Below are 13606 nucleotides of genomic sequence, written 5' to 3' on the forward strand. Positions count from 1 at the left end.
TTCTGGAACCCTGTGCACTGGGAACATGACTGAGGTTTTATTCTGGAATCCTGTGGCCTGGGAACATGACATCAGTGGATTCTGGAACCCTGTGGCCTGGGAACATGAGAACGGTTTGATTCTGGAACCCTATGGCCTGGGAACATGTCTGAGGTTTCATGGTGGAAACCTGTGGCTTGGCAACATGACTGAGGTTTGTTACTGGAACCCTGTTCCCTGGGAACATGACTGAGGTTTGATTCTGGACACCTTTGTGCTGGGAACATGACTGTGGTTTGATTGTGGAACCATGGGTCCTGCAAACATGACTGAGGTTTGATTCTGGAACCATGTGACCTGGGAATATGACTGCGGTTTGATTCTGGAAATCTGTGTCCTGGGAACTTGACTGAGGTTTGATGGCAGAAACCTGTGGACTGGCAACATGACTGAGGTTTGACTGTAGAACCCTGTGCCCTGGAAACATGACTGCGGCCTGGTACTGGAAACCCATGGCCTAGGAACTTGACATTGGTTTGATTCTGGAACCCTGTGGCCTGGGAACATGACTGAGGCGTGATTCTGGAAACCTGTGGCCTGGGAACATGACATCTGTTTAGATTGTGGAATACTGTGCCCTGGGAACCTGACTGAAGGCTTGGTTCTGGAATCCTGTGGACTGGGAACATGACTGAGGATTGATTCTGGGACCATGTGGCCTGGGTATATGACTGTGGTTTGATTCTGGAGGGCATTGTCCTGGGAACATGACTTATGTTAGATTGTGGAATCCTGTGGCCTGGGAACATGACATCGGTTTGGATTCTGGTACCCTGTTGCCTGGGAACATGAAATCGGTTTGATTGTGGAAACCTGTGGTCTGGCAATATGACTGAGGTTTGATGGTGGTACCCTATGGCCTGGCAACATGACTGAGGTTTAATTCTGGATGCTTGTGGCCTGGGAACATGACTGAGGCGTGATTCTGGAATCCTGTGGCCTGGGAATATGACATCTGTTTAGATTGTGGAATACTGTGCCCTGGGAACCTAACTGAGGCTTGGTTCTGGAACCCTGTGGACTGGGAACATGACTGAGGTTTTATTCTGGAACCCTGTAGACTGGGAATATAACTGAGGATTGATACTGGAACCCTGTTGCCTGGGAACATTACATCAGTGGATTCTGGAACCCTGTGGCCTGGGAACATGAGAACGGTTTGATTCTGGAACCCTGTGGCCTGGGAACATGTCTGAGGTTTGATGGTGGAAACCTGTGGCTTGGCAACATGACTGAGGTTTGTTCCTGGAACCCTGTTCCCTGGGAACATGACTGAGGTTTGATTCCGGAACCCTGTAGCCTGGGAACATAACTGAGGATTAATTCTGGAACCCTGTGGCCTGGGAACATGACATCGGTGGATTCTGGAACCCTGTGGCCTGGGAACATGACATCGGTGGATTCTGGAACCCTCTGGCCAGGGAACATGAGAACGGTTTGATTCTGGAACCCTGTGTCCTGGAAACTTGTCTGAGGTTTGATGGTGGAAACCTGTGACCAGGCAACATGACTGAGGGTTGATGGTGGAACCCTGTGGCCTGGAAAGATGACTTAGGTTTGATTGTGGAACACTCTGGCCTGGGAACATGACTGAGGCTTGCTGGTGGAACCGTGGCCTAGCAAAAGGACTGAGGTTTGATTGTGGAACCCTCTGGCCTGGGAATATGACTGAGGTTTAGTTGTGGTACCCTGTGGCCTGAGAACATGACTGGGATTTTATTTTTGAAACCTGTGTCCAGGGAACATGACTGAGGTTTGATTCTGGAACCCTGGGTCCTGGGAACATGACTGAGGTTTGAATCTGGAACCATGTGGCCTGGGAATATGACTGAGGTTTGATTCTGGAAACCATTGGCCTGGGAACATGCCTGATGTGAGATTGTGGAATCCTGTGGCTTGGGAACATGACATCGGTTTGGATTCTGGTACCCTGTTGCCTGGGAACATGAAATCGGATTGATTCTGGAAACCTGTGGCCTGGGAATATGAGTGAGGTTTGATTCTGGAACCAGGTGGCCTGGGAACATGACATCTGTTTAGTTTGTGGAATACTGTGCCCCGGTAACCTGACTGAGCCTTGGTTCTGGAACCCTGTGGACTGGGAACATGACTGAGGTTTGATTCTGGAACCCTGTAGCCAGGGAACATAACTGAGGATTGATTCTGGAACCCTGTGGCCTGGGAACATGACATCAGTGGATTCTGGAACCCTGTGGCCAGGGAACATGAGAACGGTTTGATTCTGGAACCCTGTGTCCTGGAAACTTGTCTGAGGTTTGATGGTGGAAACCTCTGACCTGGCAACATGACTGAGGTTTAATTCTGGAAGACTGTGGCCAGGGAACATGATATCGGGTTGACTCTGGAAACCTGTGTCCTGGGAACATGACTGAGGTTTGCTTCTGGAAACCTGTGGCCTGGGAACATGGCTGAGGTTTGATTGTGGAACCCCCTGGCCTGGGAACATGACTGTGGTTTGAATCTGGAACCCTGTGGCCTGGGAACATGACATCGGTTGGATTCTGGAATCCTGTGGCCTGGGAACAAGACTGAGGTTTGATTGTGCAACCCTCTGGCCTGGGAACATGACTGTGGTTTGATTCTGAAACCCTGTGGCCTGGGAAAATGACTGAGGTTTGTTTCTGGAAGCCTGTTCCCTGGGAACATGACTGAGGTTGGATTCTGGACACCTGTGTTCTGGGAAATTGAATGAGGTTTGATTGTTGAAACCTGTGCCCTGCGAACATGACTGAGGTTTGATAATGGAAACATGTGTCCTGGGAATATGACTGAGGTTTGATTCTGGAAACCTGTGGCCTGGGATAATGACTGAGGTTTCATTGTGGAAACATGTGGCCTGGGATCATGACTGAGGTTTGATGGTGGACCACTCTTGACTGGCAAAATGACTGAGGCTGGATTTTGGAACCCTGTGGCCTGGCAACATGACTGAAGCCTGATTCTGAAACCCTGTGGCCTGGGAACATGAGAAAGGTTTGATTCTGGAACCCTGTGGCTTGGGAATATGTCTGAGGTTTGATGGTGGAAACCTGTGGCCTGGCAACATGACTGAGGTTTGTTACTGGAACCCTGTTCCCTGGGAACATGAGTGAGGTTTGCTTCTGGACACCTTTGTCCTGGGAACATGACCGTGCTTTGATTGTGGAAACCTGTGGCCTGCGAACATGACTGAGGTTTGATTCTGGAACCATGTGTCATGGGAATATGACTGAGGTTTGATTCTGGAAATCTGTGGCCTGGGAACTTGACTGAGGTTTGATGGCAGAAACCTGTGGACTGGCGACATGACTGAGGTTTGATTGTAGAACCCTCTGTCCTGGAAACATGACTGCGACCTGATACTTGAAACCCATGGCCTGGGAACTTGACATTGGTTTGATTCTGGAACCCTGTGGCCAGGGAACATGACAGAGGCGTGATTCTGGAATCCTGTGGCCTGGGAACATGACATCTGTTTAGATTGTGGAATACTGTGCCATGGGAACCTGACTGAGGCTTGGTTCTGGAACCCTGTGCACTGGGAACATGACTGAGGTTTTATTCTGGAATCCTGTGGCCTGGGAACATGACATCAGTGGATTCTGGAACCCTGTGGCCTGGGAACATGAGAACGGTTTGATTCTGGAACCCTATGGCCTGGGAACATGTCTGAGGTTTCATGGTGGAAACCTGTGGCTTGGCAACATGACTGAGGTTTGTTACTGGAACCCTGTTCCCTGGGAACATGACTGAGGTTTGATTCTGGACACCTTTGTGCTGGGAACATGACTGTGGTTTGATTGTGGAACCATGGGTCCTGCAAACATGACTGAGGTTTGATTCTGGAACCATGTGACCTGGGAATATGACTGCGGTTTGATTCTGGAAATCTGTGTCCTGGGAACTTGACTGAGGTTTGATGGCAGAAACCTGTGGACTGGCAACATGACTGAGGTTTGACTGTAGAACCCTGTGCCCTGGAAACATGACTGCGGCCTGGTACTGGAAACCCATGGCCTAGGAACTTGACATTGGTTTGATTCTGGAACCCTGTGGCCTGGGAACATGACTGAGGCGTGATTCTGGAAACCTGTGGCCTGGGAACATGACATCTGTTTAGATTGTGGAATACTGTGCCCTGGGAACCTGACTGAAGGCTTGGTTCTGGAATCCTGTGGACTGGGAACATGACTGAGGATTGATTCTGGGACCATGTGGCCTGGGTATATGACTGTGGTTTGATTCTGGAGGGCATTGTCCTGGGAACATGACTTATGTTAGATTGTGGAATCCTGTGGCCTGGGAACATGACATCGGTTTGGATTCTGGTACCCTGTTGCCTGGGAACATGAAATCGGTTTGATTGTGGAAACCTGTGGTCTGGCAATATGACTGAGGTTTGATGGTGGTACCCTATGGCCTGGCAACATGACTGAGGTTTAATTCTGGATGCTTGTGGCCTGGGAACATGACTGAGGCGTGATTCTGGAATCCTGGGGCCTGGGAATATGACATCTGTTTAGATTGTGGAATACTGTGCCCTGGGAACCTAACTGAGGCTTGGTTCTGGAACCCTGTGGACTGGGAACATGACTGAGGTTTTATTCTGGAACCCTGTAGACTGGGAATATAACTGAGGATTGATACTGGAACCCTGTTGCCTGGGAACATTACATCAGTGGATTCTGGAACCCTGTGGCCGGGGAACATGAGAACGGTTTGATTCTGGAACCCTGTGGCCTGGGAACATGTCTGAGGTTTGATGGTGGAAACCTGTGGCTTGGCAACATGACTGAGGTTTGTTCCTGGAACCCTGTTCCCTGGGAACATGACTGAGGTTTGATTCCGGAACCCTGTAGCCTGGGAACATAACTGAGGATTAATTCTGGAACCCTGTGGCCTGGGAACATGACATCGGTGGATTCTGGAACCCTGTGGCCTGGGAACATGACATCGGTGGATTCTGGAACCCTCTGGCCAGGGAACATGAGAACGGTTTGATTCTGGAACCCTGTGTCCTGGAAACTTGTCTGAGGTTTGATGGTGGAACCCTGTGGCCTGGAAAGATGACTTAGGTTTGATTGTGGAACACTCTGGCCTGGGAACATGACTGAGGCTTGCTGGTGGAACCGTGGCCTAGCAAAAGGACTGAGGTTTGATTGTGGAACCCTCTGGCCTGGGAATATGACTGAGGTTTAGTTGTGGTACCCTGTGGCCTGAGAACATGACTGGGATTTTATTTTTGAAACCTGTGTCCAGGGAACATGACTGAGGTTTGATTCTGGAACCCTGGGTCCTGGGAACATGACTGAGGTTTGAATCTGGAACCATGTGGCCTGGGAATATGACTGAGGTTTGATTCTGGAAACCATTGGCCTGGGAACATGCCTGATGTGAGATTGTGGAATCCTGTGGCTTGGGAACATGACATCGGTTTGGATTCTGGTACCCTGTTGCCTGGGAACATGAAATCGGATTGATTCTGGAAACCTGTGGCCTGGGAATATGAGTGAGGTTTGATTCTGGAACCATGTGGCCTGGGAACATGACATCTGTTTAGTTTGTGGAATACTGTGCCCCGGTAACCTGACTGAGCCTTGGTTCCAAAACCCTGTGGACTGGGAACATGACTGAGGTTTGATTCTGGAACCCTGTAGCCAGGGAACATAACTGAGGATTGATTCTGGAACCCTGTGTCCTGGGAACATGACATCAGTGGATTCTGGAACCCTGTGGCCAGGGAACATGAGAACGGTTTGATTCTGGAACCCTGTGTCCTGGAAACTTGTCTGAGGTTTGATGGTGGAAACCTCTGACCTGGCAACATGACTGAGGTTTAATTCTGGAAGACTGTGGCCAGGGAACATGATATCGGGTTGACTCTGGAAACCTGTGTCCTGGGAACATGACTGAGGTTTGCTTCTGGAAACCTGTGGCCTGGGAACATGGCTGAGGTTTGATTGTGGAACCCCCTGGCCTGGGAACATGACTGTGGTTTGAATCTGGAACCCTGTGGCCTGGGAACATGACATCGGTTGGATTCTGGAATCCTGTGGCCTGGGAACAAGACTGAGGTTTGATTGTGCAACCCTCTGGCCTGGGAACATGACTGTGGTTTGATTCTGAAACCCTGTGGCCTGGGAAAATGACTGAGGTTTGTTTCTGGAAGCCTGTTCCCTGGGAACATGACTGAGGTTGGATTCTGGACACCTGTGTTCTGGGAAATTGAATGAGGTTTGATTGTTGAAACCTGTGCCCTGCGAACATGACTGAGGTTTGATAATGGAAACATGTGTCCTGGGAATATGACTGAGGTTTGATTCTGGAAACCTGTGGCCTGGGATAATGACTGAGGTTTCATTGTGGAAACATGTGGCCTGGGATCATGACTGAGGTTTGATGGTGGACCACTCTTGACTGGCAAAATGACTGAGGCTGGATTTTGGAACCCTGTGGCCTGGCAACATGACTGAAGCCTGATTCTGAAACCCTGTGGCCTGGGAACATGAGAAAGGTTTGATTCTGGAACCCTGTGGCTTGGGAATATGTCTGAGGTTTGATGGTGGAAACCTGTGGCCTGGCAACATGACTGAGGTTTGTTACTGGAACCCTGTTCCCTGGGAACATGAGTGAGGTTTGCTTCTGGACACCTTTGTCCTGGGAACATGACCGTGCTTTGATTGTGGAAACCTGTGGCCTGCGAACATGACTGAGGTTTGATTCTGGAACCATGTGTCATGGGAATATGACTGAGGTTTGATTCTGGAAATCTGTGGCCTGGGAACTTGACTGAGGTTTGATGGCAGAAACCTGTGGACTGGCGACATGACTGAGGTTTGATTGTAGAACCCTCTGTCCTGGAAACATGACTGCGACCTGATACTTGAAACCCATGGCCTGGGAACTTGACATTGGTTTGATTCTGGAACCCTGTGGCCAGGGAACATGACAGAGGCGTGATTCTGGAATCCTGTGGCCTGGGAACATGACATCTGTTTAGATTGTGGAATACTGTGCCATGGGAACCTGACTGAGGCTTGGTTCTGGAACCCTGTGCACTGGGAACATGACTGAGGTTTTATTCTGGAATCCTGTGGCCTGGGAACATGACATCAGTGGATTCTGGAACGCTGTGGCCTGGGAACATGAGAACGGTTTGATTCTGGAACCCTATGGCCTGGGAACATGTCTGAGGTTTCATGGTGGAAACCTGTGGCTTGGCAACATGACTGAGGTTTGTTACTGGAACCCTGTTCCCTGGGAACATGACTGAGGTTTGATTCTGGACACCTTTGTGCTGGGAACATGACTGTGGTTTGATTGTGGAACCATGGGTCCTGCAAACATGACTGAGGTTTGATTCTGGAACCATGTGACCTGGGAATATGACTGCGGTTTGATTCTGGAAATCTGTGTCCTGGGAACTTGACTGAGGTTTGATGGCAGAAACCTGTGGACTGGCAACATGACTGAGGTTTGACTGTAGAACCCTGTGCCCTGGAAACATGACTGCGGCCTGGTACTGGAAACCCATGGCCTAGGAACTTGACATTGGTTTGATTCTGGAACCCTGTGGCCTGGGAACATGACTGAGGCGTGATTCTGGAAACCTGTGGCCTGGGAACATGACATCTGTTTAGATTGTGGAATACTGTGCCCTGGGAACCTGACTGAAGGCTTGGTTCTGGAATCCTGTGGACTGGGAACATGACTGAGGATTGATTCTGGGACCATGTGGCCTGGGTATATGACTGTGGTTTGATTCTGGAGGGCATTGTCCTGGGAACATGACTTATGTTAGATTGTGGAATCCTGTGGCCTGGGAACATGACATCGGTTTGGATTCTGGTACCCTGTTGCCTGGGAACATGAAATCGGTTTGATTGTGGAAACCTGTGGTCTGGCAATATGACTGAGGTTTGATGGTGGTACCCTATGGCCTGGCAACATGACTGAGGTTTAATTCTGGATGCTTGTGGCCTGGGAACATGACTGAGGCGTGATTCTGGAATCCTGTGGCCTGGGAATATGACATCTGTTTAGATTGTGGAATACTGTGCCCTGGGAACCTAACTGAGGCTTGGTTCTGGAACCCTGTGGACTGGGAACATGACTGAGGTTTTATTCTGGAACCCTGTAGACTGGGAATATAACTGAGGATTGATACTGGAACCCTGTTGCCTGGGAACATTACATCAGTGGATTCTGGAACCCTGTGGCCTGGGAACATGAGAACGGTTTGATTCTGGAACCCTGTGGCCTGGGAACATGTCTGAGGTTTGATGGTGGAAACCTGTGGCTTGGCAACATGACTGAGGTTTGTTCCTGGAACCCTGTTCCCTGGGAACATGACTGAGGTTTGATTCCGGAACCCTGTAGCCTGGGAACATAACTGAGGATTAATTCTGGAACCCTGTGGCCTGGGAACATGACATCGGTGGATTCTGGAACCCTGTGGCCTGGGAACATGACATCGGTGGATTCTGGAACCCTCTGGCCAGGGAACATGAGAACGGTTTGATTCTGGAACCCTGTGTCCTGGAAACTTGTCTGAGGTTTGATGGTGGAAACCTGTGACCAGGCAACATGACTGAGGGTTGATGGTGGAACCCTGTGGCCTGGAAAGATGACTTAGGTTTGATTGTGGAACACTCTGGCCTGGGAACATGACTGAGGCTTGCTGGTGGAACCGTGGCCTAGCAAAAGGACTGAGGTTTGATTGTGGAACCCTCTGGCCTGGGAATATGACTGAGGTTTAGTTGTGGTACCCTGTGGCCTGAGAACATGACTGGGATTTTATTTTTGAAACCTGTGTCCAGGGAACATGACTGAGGTTTGATTCTGGAACCCTGGGTCCTGGGAACATGACTGAGGTTTGAATCTGGAACCATGTGGCCTGGGAATATGACTGAGGTTTGATTCTGGAAACCATTGGCCTGGGAACATGCCTGATGTGAGATTGTGGAATCCTGTGGCTTGGGAACATGACATCGGTTTGGATTCTGGTACCCTGTTGCCTGGGAACATGAAATCGGATTGATTCTGGAAACCTGTGGCCTGGGAATATGAGTGAGGTTTGATTCTGGAACCATGTGGCCTGGGAACATGACATCTGTTTAGTTTGTGGAATACTGTGCCCCGGTAACCTGACTGAGCCTTGGTTCCAAAACCCTGTGGACTGGGAACATGACTGAGGTTTGATTCTGGAACCCTGTAGCCAGGGAACATAACTGAGGATTGATTCTGGAACCCTGTGGCCTGGGAACATGACATCGGTGGATTCTGGAACCCTGTGGCCAGGGAACATGAGAACGGTTTGATTCTGGAACCCTGTGTCCTGGAAACTTGTCTGAGGTTTGATGGTGGAAACCTCTGACCTGGCAACATGACTGAGGTTTAATTCTGGAAGACTGTGGCCAGGGAACATGATCTCGGGTTGACTCTGGAAACCTGTGTCCTGGGAACATGACTGAGGTTTGCTTCTGGAAACCTGTGGCCTGGGAACATGGCTGAGGTTTGATTGTGGAACCCCCTGGCCTGGGAACATGACTGTGGTTTGAATCTGGAACCCTGTGGCCTGGGAACATGACATCGGTTGGATTCTGGAATCCTGTGGCCTGGGAACAAGACTGAGGTTTGATTGTGCAACCCTCTGGCCTGGGAACATGACTGTGGTTTGATTCTGAAACCCTGTGGCCTGGGAAAATGACTGAGGTTTGTTTCTGGAAGCCTGTTCCCTGGGAACATGACTGAGGTTGGATTCTGGACACCTGTGTTCTGGGAAATTGAATGAGGTTTGATTGTTGAAACCTGTGCCCTGCGAACATGACTGAGGTTTGATAATGGAAACATGTGTCCTGGGAATATGACTGAGGTTTGATTCTGGAAACCTGTGGCCTGGGATAATGACTGAGGTTTCATTGTGGAAACATGTGGCCTGGGATCATGACTGAGGTTTGATGGTGGACCACTCTTGACTGGCAAAATGACTGAGGCTGGATTTTGGAACCCTGTGGCCTGGCAACATGACTGAAGCCTGATTCTGAAACCCTGTGGCCTGGGAACATGAGAAAGGTTTGATTCTGGAACCCTGTGGCTTGGGAATATGTCTGAGGTTTGATGGTGGAAACCTGTGGCCTGGCAACATGACTGAGGTTTGTTACTGGAACCCTGTTCCCTGGGAACATGAGTGAGGTTTGCTTCTGGACACCTTTGTCCTGGGAACATGACCGTGCTTTGATTGTGGAAACCTGTGGCCTGCGAACATGACTGAGGTTTGATTCTGGAACCATGTGTCATGGGAATATGACTGAGGTTTGATTCTGGAAATCTGTGGCCTGGGAACTTGACTGAGGTTTGATGGCAGAAACCTGTGGACTGGCGACATGACTGAGGTTTGATTGTAGAACCCTCTGTCCTGGAAACATGACTGCGACCTGATACTTGAAACCCATGGCCTGGGAACTTGACATTGGTTTGATTCTGGAACCCTGTGGCCAGGGAACATGACAGAGGCGTGATTCTGGAATCCTGTGGCCTGGGAACATGACATCTGTTTAGATTGTGGAATACTGTGCCATGGGAACCTGACTGAGGCTTGGTTCTGGAACCCTGTGCACTGGGAACATGACTGAGGTTTTATTCTGGAATCCTGTGGCCTGGGAACATGACATCAGTGGATTCTGGAACCCTGTGGCCTGGGAACATGAGAACGGTTTGATTCTGGAACCCTATGGCCTGGGAACATGTCTGAGGTTTCATGGTGGAAACCTGTGGCTTGGCAACATGACTGAGGTTTGTTACTGGAACCCTGTTCCCTGGGAACATGACTGAGGTTTGATTCTGGACACCTTTGTGCTGGGAACATGACTGTGGTTTGATTGTGGAACCATGGGTCCTGCAAACATGACTGAGGTTTGATTCTGGAACCATGTGACCTGGGAATATGACTGAGGTTTGATTCTGGAAATCTGTGTCCTGGGAACTTGACTGAGGTTTGATGGCAGAAACCTGTGGACTGGCAACATGACTGAGGTTTGACTGTAGAACCCTGTGCCCTGGAAACATGACTGCAGCCTGGTACTGGAAACCCATGGCCTAGGAACTTGACATTGGTTTGATTCTGGAACCCTGTGGCCTGGGAACATGACTGAGGCGTGATTCTGGAAACCTGTGGCCTGGGAACATGACATCTGTTTAGATTGTGGAATACTGTGCCCTGGGAACCTGACTGAAGGCTTGGTTCTGGAATCCTGTGGACTGGGAACATGACTGAGGATTGATTCTGGGACCATGTGGCCTGGGTATATGACTGTGGTTTGATTCTGGAGGGCATTGTCCTGGGAACATGACTTATGTTAGATTGTGGAATCCTGTGGCCTGGGAACATGACATTGGTTTGGATTCTGGTACCCTGTTGCCTGGGAACATGAAATCGGTTTGATTGTGGAAACCTGTGGAATGGCAATATGACTGAGGTTTGATGGTGGTACCCTATGGCCTGGCAGCATGATTGAGGTTTAATTCTGGATGCTTGTGGCCTGGGAACATGACTGAGGCGTGATTCTGGAATCCTGTGGCCTGGGAATATGACATCTGTTTAGATTGTGGAATACTGTGCCCTGGGAACCTAACTGAGGCTTGGTTGTGGAACCCTGTGGACTGGGAACATGACTGAGGTTTTATTCTGGAACCCTGTAGACTGGGAATATAACTGAGGATTGATACTGGAACCCTGTTGCCTGGGAACATTACATCAGTGGATTCTGGAACCCTGTGGCCGGGGAACATGAGAACGGTTTGATTCCGGAACCCTGTGGCCTGGGAACATGTCTGAGGTTTGATGGTGGAAACCTGTGGCTTGGCAACATGACTGAGGTTTGTTCCTGGAACCCTGTTCCCTGGGAACATGACTGAGGTTTGATTCCGGAACCCTGTAGCCTGGGAACATAACTGAGGATTAATTCTGGAACCCTGTGGCCTGGGAACATGACATCGGTGGATTCTGGAACCCTGTGGCCTGGGAACATGACATCGGTGGATTCTGGAACCCTCTGGCCAGGGAACATGAGAACGGTTTGATTCTGGAACCCTGTGTCCTGGAAACTTGTCTGAGGTTTGATGGTGGAAACCTGTGACCAGGCAACATGACTGAGGGTTGATGGTGGAACCCTGTGGCCTGGAAAGATGACTTAGGTTTGATTGTGGAACACTCTGGCCTGGGAACATGACTGAGGCTTGCTGGTGGAACCGTGGCCTAGCAAAAGGACTGAGGTTTGATTGTGGAACCCTCTGGCCTGGGAATATGACTGAGGTTTAGTTGTGGTACCCTGTGGCCTGAGAACATGACTGGGATTTTATTTTTGAAACCTGTGTCCAGGGAACATGACTGAGGTTTGATTCTGGAACCCTGGGTCCTGGGAACATGACTGAGGTTTGAATCTGGAACCATGTGGCCTGGGAATATGACTGAGGTTTGATTCTGGAAACCATTGGCCTGGGAACATGCCTGATGTGAGATTGTGGAATCCTGTGGCTTGGGAACATGACATCGGTTTGGATTCTGGTACCCTGTTGCCTGGGAACATGAAATCGGATTGATTCTGGAAACCTGTGGCCTGGGAATATGAGTGAGGTTTGATTCTGGAACCATGTGGCCTGGGAACATGACATCTGTTTAGTTTGTGGAATACTGTGCCCCGGTAACCTGACTGAGCCTTGGTTCTGGAACCCTGTGGACTGGGAACATGACTGAGGTTTGATTCTGGAACCCTGTAGCCAGGGAACATAACTGAGGATTGATTCTGGAACCCTGTGGCCTGGGAACATGACATCAGTGGATTCTGGAACCCTGTGGCCAGGGAACATGAGAACGGTTTGATTCTGGAACCCTGTGTCCTGGAAACTTGTCTGAGGTTTGATGGTGGAAACCTCTGACCTGGCAACATGACTGAGGTTTAATTCTGGAAGACTGTGGCCAGGGAACATGATATCGGGTTGACTCTGGAAACCTGTGTCCTGGGAACATGACTGAGGTTTGCTTCTGGAAACCTGTGGCCTGGGAACATGGCTGAGGTTTGATTGTGGAACCCCCTGGCCTGGGAACATGACTGTGGTTTGAATCTGGAACCCTGTGGCCTGGGAACATGACATCGGTTGGATTCTGGAATCCTGTGGCCTGGGAACAAGACTGAGGTTTGATTGTGCAACCCTCTGGCCTGGGAACATGACTGTGGTTTGATTCTGAAACCCTGTGGCCTGGGAAAATGACTGAGGTTTGTTTCTGGAAGCCTGTTCCCTGGGAACATGACTGAGGTTGGATTCTGGACACCTGTGTTCTGGGAAATTGAATGAGGTTTGATTGTTGAAACCTGTGCCCTGCGAACATGACTGAGGTTTGATAATGGAAACATGTGTCCTGGGAATATGACTGAGGTTTGATTCTGGAAACCTGTGGCCTGGGATAATGACTGAGGTTTCATTGTGGAAACATGTGGCTTGGGATCATGACTGAGGTTTGATGGTGGACCACTCTTGACTGGCAAAATGACTGAGGCTGGATTTTGGA

Source organism: Balaenoptera borealis (genome assembly GCF_965194805.1).
Source record: "Balaenoptera borealis genome assembly, chromosome: 19".
NCBI lineage: Eukaryota > Metazoa > Chordata > Mammalia > Artiodactyla > Balaenopteridae > Balaenoptera > Balaenoptera borealis.